The sequence below is a fragment of the Entamoeba invadens genome, assembly GCF_000330505.1.
Source record: "Entamoeba invadens IP1 unplaced genomic scaffold scaff_1105074725313, whole genome shotgun sequence".
NCBI classification, from domain to species: Eukaryota; Evosea; order Mastigamoebida; family Endamoebidae; genus Entamoeba; species Entamoeba invadens.
This window is the reverse complement of record NW_004440263.1, coordinates 7,266-14,677: the sequence shown is the minus strand read 5'-3', so window position 1 is coordinate 14,677 and position 7,412 is coordinate 7,266.

Below are 7,412 nucleotides of genomic sequence, written 5' to 3'. Positions count from 1 at the left end.
TAATATTTTTTAAAAAAGAATTATTATTATTTGCAAACATAGTTAGACAAAAACAGAGTGTTATTCAAAAATGTTTTTTCAAATTTTTATTAAGACGTTACCTTTTTCAGGGTTTTTTGGAAATGTGGAAATAAATTTGATAGGGTTAGCAATAATTTGCTTAGTTTAGATTAATAATTAATTTTGTCATAAAGTGAACTATCGAAACCCAAATAATATATAAGTATTATTGATATATTTACTTAAAAAGTATGAATTCAATTCAAAACAATAAATAGTTAAATAACTATGTATATATTAAACAACATTTTTGTTTAAAATATAATTTTGTAACTATATAAAACAAACTATCAAAAATAGTTGAAATAAGGTACACTAAAGATGAAAAAAAATATAAATAATTTGTTATTAATAGTTTGGTATAATTTATATTTATAATTATTATAATATGTATTAAAATGTATAATAAAAACATAGTTAAGTATAGTACAATATATATTTAAAATTGTAAAACATTTAAAAATATAATGTTACAAATTATATAACCATTATAAAACTTGATATAGTGTTGTCGAAACACTCCCCGAATATTCCAGGAAATTATTTGGGGAATTTTATTTTTTTATCAAATTCCCGAACCGATTCCGGAATCAAAAAATATTCGGGAATATTTTTAACCTCGGTTCGGGAACATCCTGATTCCCAAACTTAAAATTGGTGTGTTCCCGAACCAATAAGTTCCCGAACACACAAGTTCCCGAACTTCATAAAAAAATATTCCCAAACTTTTGATTCCGGAACACGACGGTTCCCGAACCGATTCCGGAATCACCAGTATTATATTAAAAATTTATTAATAAGCAAACTAAAAAAATAACAACTTTGTTTTAATATTAAAATTGATAGATTTGTATAATAATATCTTTGTAAGTGTTTTATCCATTTGTATCACTATTCAACAAGAAATCAATTTTTATACCATATTGGATATAAGTATGTAAGTTTTAATTCCGTGTTAAAATTGTTCATTGCAATAATAATTATTTTTTGATTTAATTTATAATCAGTGTTATTACATGTATTTACATTACAAAATAACATGTTGTATTATTGTTGTTTATTTTAATGAGAATTTAGTAATTTACAAAGAAACATTTTAATCAAATGCTGTAATACCATTATAAAAAGTTTTTTTAAATAAAGTTTTTTTTTACAATTCTTAATAATATTTATTAATGTAGTTGAAATACATTATTTTATTTTTATTGTAGATAACTTTAAAAACCCAACTTTACTTGATAAAAATCATCATAAAATAATCATCATTTGTATGTATTTAAAGATGGACAAAAAACATAATCCATTTTTCAATTACTTCGACTTGATTTTCTTGATTTCAATTATATTAATATAATTAAATGTACTGTACTGTTAACTATGAATGCTGAATATACCCATTTGATACTTTTTTGTTCGAAGGGGTAATAAGTATTAAACTTACTTTGTTTTATTATTAATAACTATTAGAACAGTATAAAGTTGTATTAATACAGAAGTGTTTTTTATCCAACCCGTATCAACAAAAGTTTTCAATAACAATGTTGATATTGGTGTAATTAAACAATTAAATTATATCCGTTTTGTGATTATTTTGATTAAAACAAATTGTTATAAAATTTCACAAATTATATTCAATGATCAAGAATTTGTATATAATAAACTTCTTCTATTTAACAGAAAAACAAATAGAGAATTATATTTATTGTAATATATCTGTTTTTAAATTAATATGTTTAAAATTGCGTTTGTATATTGACATCTTTGTTGTTTGAATAGTTTAAAATAATATAATCAAGAGCCAAAAAAATTCAACTGTAAAAGTTCAACAATTATATAGAAATAGAATAAACATTTATTTATATACAATTATTTTCAATATATAACAGGTTAAATAAAAATATAATAAGTAATTTAAATCTTTTTTTGTTATTTAGATCTAACTCAACACTTTTTAATAAAATATAAGTATTTGGATTTTTTTTACAATAAAGTAGAAGATGCACTTTTTTAATTTGAAAAAATTGTATATTTTGTATATTTAAAACAATACAAATATAAAATGATTGTCAATTGATTATTTAAAGTAATATATTTCAACGACTTCACATAGTCAATAATGTTTATAAATAAATACAAATTAATGAATTTTAATTTATAATAATATTTAAATTACTTATTATAATCCCAAATAAATATCTTATTTAAATATCATGTTAACTTACACGTAAGTAACTGTTTTGTGTTTACAAACAAAAAAGATTATTTCAACTTATTTTAAACAAGTATAAGCTTATTTTTGTCGGATTGTTGATATTAAGCAGTTATCCTTCATTGAATTATTATTACTATGTATTTATTTAAACGGTTGTTGTTTTCACTTTTTTAATTTAAAGTGTGAGCTATTTTTTTGGAACATAAGATATCGATTATATTAAAAACAATTCTTTAAAATCACAAGTTGATTAATTTCTTTGTTAAACCCAACATCTATCGTTTACACGAAATCAAAAACATAATATGTTCACATGATAACTGTTACAGGCTGATTCTGTAAATTATATTATAATAATAATACAAATCAAATTAACACGAAGTTATTTAATTGATAATAGTTAAAATTTATCAAATAAAAAATAGTTGTTATGGGTTTAAAGAAAATTACTCAGAATTACTAGCTTAACATAATAAAAACGTTCACATTTCATTGATATTAACAATCAAATTTAAAACTGAAAAATGAATGTCTATTTAAATTAATTTTAATTTCAGCAATGTAATAATAATGATTTATCTAAATAATTATTAAATTTGATTATTAATTATTCATTGTTTGAAATTTTTTTATTATGTTTTATTTAAAATAATACATTTAATGTCATTATTGTAACATTTAAAATGCAAACAAACAAACTTCTCTGTTTTTATTGTGTAACCAAGTTGTTTCCACATTTATTGTTTAAAATAACATAGTTTTTGTTAAAATGATACCATTTAAATATTAAACAATTTTAATTATAAATTTACCTTTTTTACCAAAATAATTAATTAAATATTATTTTTAATACAGTAAAACCCAAGAGCGGTACCTCTGATAAGCGGGTTCTTTCAAGAAAGGGCATTTTAAGATTGAAACTAAAAATATAGTTCTTTATCGAGAGGTTTTAAGGTTTGATTGGCTAAAAATGCCTGCTCTTGAGAGAACAAGTATACCACACTTTCCCATTCTTGAGAAGTTTTACTTTATATAGATATCAGAATGTTAAAAAATAGAATTTATTTGAATGTTTGTTTAAATTAATATAAGATGATATTTTATACAATTCACCATAAACTGTTATGCTAAAAGACGTAATACAAATTTGAGAATGTATCATTAAAGGTGTTTAGACATGCACAACAAACCAATGTTTAAAATGGTCAATTTTTAAAATTGTTTGATTGAATTTTATATAATAATTAATTACTATTTTTGATATTTTAAATAAAATAAATAATTAAAAAGCAAAATACAAACATATATATATATATTTTATTTTTTGAAATAATAAAAAGAATGATTTGACATCATAATTTATAATACTTAATAATGCTATTAAAGGTTTCTTGAATATATTTTTATATTAGCTTTTCCAAAACCAGTTTAATATTTGTGAAAATATAAGTCTTTTATCAAATGATAACATTGTCATTTTATTTTAATAATTTTTTTAATTTTTTAAATTATTCAAAAAATAAAAGTAAAAATTAAACAAAACTTTTACCTATTCATTCATTTTTATATATTCAAAAACGATAATGCAACTTTTTATATAAAAATATATATATTAACATTAAAATGTATTATTTGTTTTTGTACTATTTTTTGTCAACAGAATTATCAATTATGTAACAAACTTTGGATTATTATTTAAACCATATTTTCAAATTATTTAAAATTACATCAATAATATTAAACAGTTGTCAAAAACACAACTAATATTCACAATATTTTTCTTTTACTATATTTAAATATATTTTTTTTAAAAAATAAGATTTTATTAAAATTATAACACTACAAACAATTTCAAAACATATAAAAAATATAATCTGTTCCATTAATATTAAATATTTTAAATTACAAATGAAATAATTCATATAATTGTCATTTGTTAATTAATAGTCATTATATTAATTAAACATTTCATTGTTCAGACAATTAAAGTTTGATTATTTATTATTTAAATGAATATAATTTAAGTCCTTAATTAAAAATGCATGTTCTGTTTAATATAAATGTAAAATATTAATTTATTAAAATTTTTAAAAATATAATAACATAACATAAAAAAGTTGAACCAAAAAATAAAAATAAATGGTAAATTCAGAGATAATCAGAATTTTGATTTATTCCATGTTTTGTTCCAAATAAGAATCAAGATTTTCATCTTTTGTAAAAGTGTGAATAAATGCCATGTAACATAGAGTCGTGTATGATATTTTGTTTCTTCTGTTACGCAGATAATTACCAGCCAATGAAAACAACCTCTCAGAAGGAGTACTTGAACACAAAATAGTAGAGTATTTAATGGCGATACGAGACAAATCACTCCATTCTTTTTTGTGATTAATCCAAAAGCCGGTAAAGGGTTCTTTGTAATCATGAGTCAGAGCAGTTCTTTCGTAAGAAGATAATTGACCTTCAAGTCCAGTCTCATATTCATTAACATAAGTTGAATATTGGTAAAACGATCAGTTGGATGCGAGGCAATAACAGTTTCAGACGTGTCAGAAATGGTTGGTTGTTGAGTTGTTTCTACTATCATATTTTCTACGATTTTTTTGGTAATGAACTCTTTGGCTATCATTTTATCTTCTGGTTGAAACATTCGGTACTTTATTGCTGGGTTCAAATAGGTTGCAACCATTATATTGGAGTCCTTTCTAATATCATACTTTCCCTTTTCAAAATACCTTGACACTGATTTGATGAGATTTTCTACCAACAGTCTTGACACTTTGTTGACGTCTATCATTGGTTTTAACTTTTCCACAATGATGTGTTCACGATCTTGTTCTGTCAGAGTCATTAATTTATCTGACGACAAAATTTCATTATCAAGTTTAAATACTTTAATGGATTCTTGAGATACATCAGGGTCTCTACTAATACTTTGATCAAGACAGTTCAACTCTCCTTTTAATGTTACTATTTCTCCAAAAACATATGACAGACTAGGTCCACTTTCAGACGAAAGTTCATTACTTGAGATTTTCATCGTCTGGATTGCTGTTGCAACATTTTTTAGTATTCTGATGTCAGTATCAGTCAATGTATGCAATTCAATAAATATAGACTTTTCTTTGGAGTCCTTGTAAATTTCTGAATATTTTTTAATGGCCTGTTTGATGTTTGATGTTTGAAAAATAATACTGTTAATCATATCCAATTTGGAAAACCACCTCACATCAATATCACTTCTTAAACACTTTGCTTCATTCATACCGTTATCATCTTTACAAGGAAGAATTATCTGTGAACAACGTTTCACTTTCTTCACTATTCTCTTGGTCTTTTTGAGAACTTCTGCTACTTCTGGAGTTTCTGAAATACCTTTCTTGAGAGCCAAATCCAGTCTATGACACGAGCACCCAATAGAAACATGCCCCGATAACTTGACACCTTTAACGACATTGGATGCATTGTCTGTTATAATTGGAAAGTCTCCGTATTTACCAAGATCCCAATTATCAACAACATGATTAATAAAATCTGAAATGTTATCAGCATTATGAGAATCCGAAAATTCAGACAATTCCAGAACTCTTGACTCCATCTGAGAATTGTATAAATAGTGTAAGGTAAAACTAAAGAATTCAAGACCTTGTGGAGATTTCCATCCGTCCATTGTACCACAAATGCCGCTTTGTGATTCGCCTATTTCTTGTGACAATTTTGTTTTCAATTTAATATAGGTATCTTTCAACCTCGTTGATAATGTCTGTTGAGATGGCGGTTTGTAAGTTTTATCAAAGAGATTTAAAAGTTTGACGAAAGGTTCATATTCTACAATAGATAGTGGTATGCCAGGACATGACACCAGGTGCACCAAAAGTTCATCAATATTTCTGTGGAGAACACTGGGGTCTCTTATACCTTTGTTGTATTCTCCACGTTTCTTTTCAAGTTGTGAGATACCACAACAATCTGGGTGCTTCTTTCTTAAATGCTTGAGCACATTTGTTGTAGTAAAACTGCTGCCACATGCGTATCTCGCTTTACAATGTTGACATTCGAACTTGTATATACCTTGAACCATGTCAATTTTTTTTTCTTTTGTGTTGTCTTTTGCCAGTCTTTTGATCATATTCATATACATCCGTTTCAGTGTATGTCTTGATTGTTTCTTCTTTCTCTCCATCTTCTCCATTTGTTATTTGAACAACGACAAGTTTACAATTACTCCAAATTACTATGTGTTCAATTGATATTTCTTCAGACATTGTTATTTTATTTTATTTTTTTATTTAAATATGATTGTATTTAACTGCCACAATTGATTATTTGATTGTTTTTGACTTAAAACATTTTATTTGTAACATTTTGTGGTTTGTTTTTTTATTTGTTTTAAAAACAAAAAATAAATTCAAAATATTATTTGAAAACGACTTGATGTTTTGGTGTAAAAATACATTCTAAATAAAGTAAACAATCAACCAATTAACCAATTAACAATTCGAAAATTACTTAATAACTTTCATGTTCGAACAATATTTTAAATAGAATGGGTGTTTTTATAAGTTTGTAAATGACTTCCAAGTTTACTTAAAATTAACAATTACATCTAAATAATATATTAATAATACACAATAATAAACAATTTAATCCACAATATTATGTTAATGTGTTATTAAATTAAACAATAAATGTTTCATTGTAAATATTGTTATTCCAAAAGTAATAAATACTAAAAATGATCATTTTCGAATCATTTAATATTATTATAGTTTTCTTTTGATATAAATTATCGGTGTATTCGTTATAAAAATTAATTAATTGAATAAATAAAATTTATTAATTATATTTTAATTATTATTGAAATTATTGCTGAAACATTACTTATAATTTACATCGCATTTATGTACATCAATTTACTAATTAAAGATGTAAATTAATCTATGTATCTACATTATATTTTTTTAATATACTGGAGGCACAAATCATTGTGCATCATGTTAAATATTTAAAATAAGTTGTTTTCAAAAATTATTATTTTTAAACAAAATGTAAAATTACAAACAAAAACAAATGCTAAATGTAGATATATTAAACAATGGTTAAAATCAAACATTCATCGACAATAACATCTATTTAT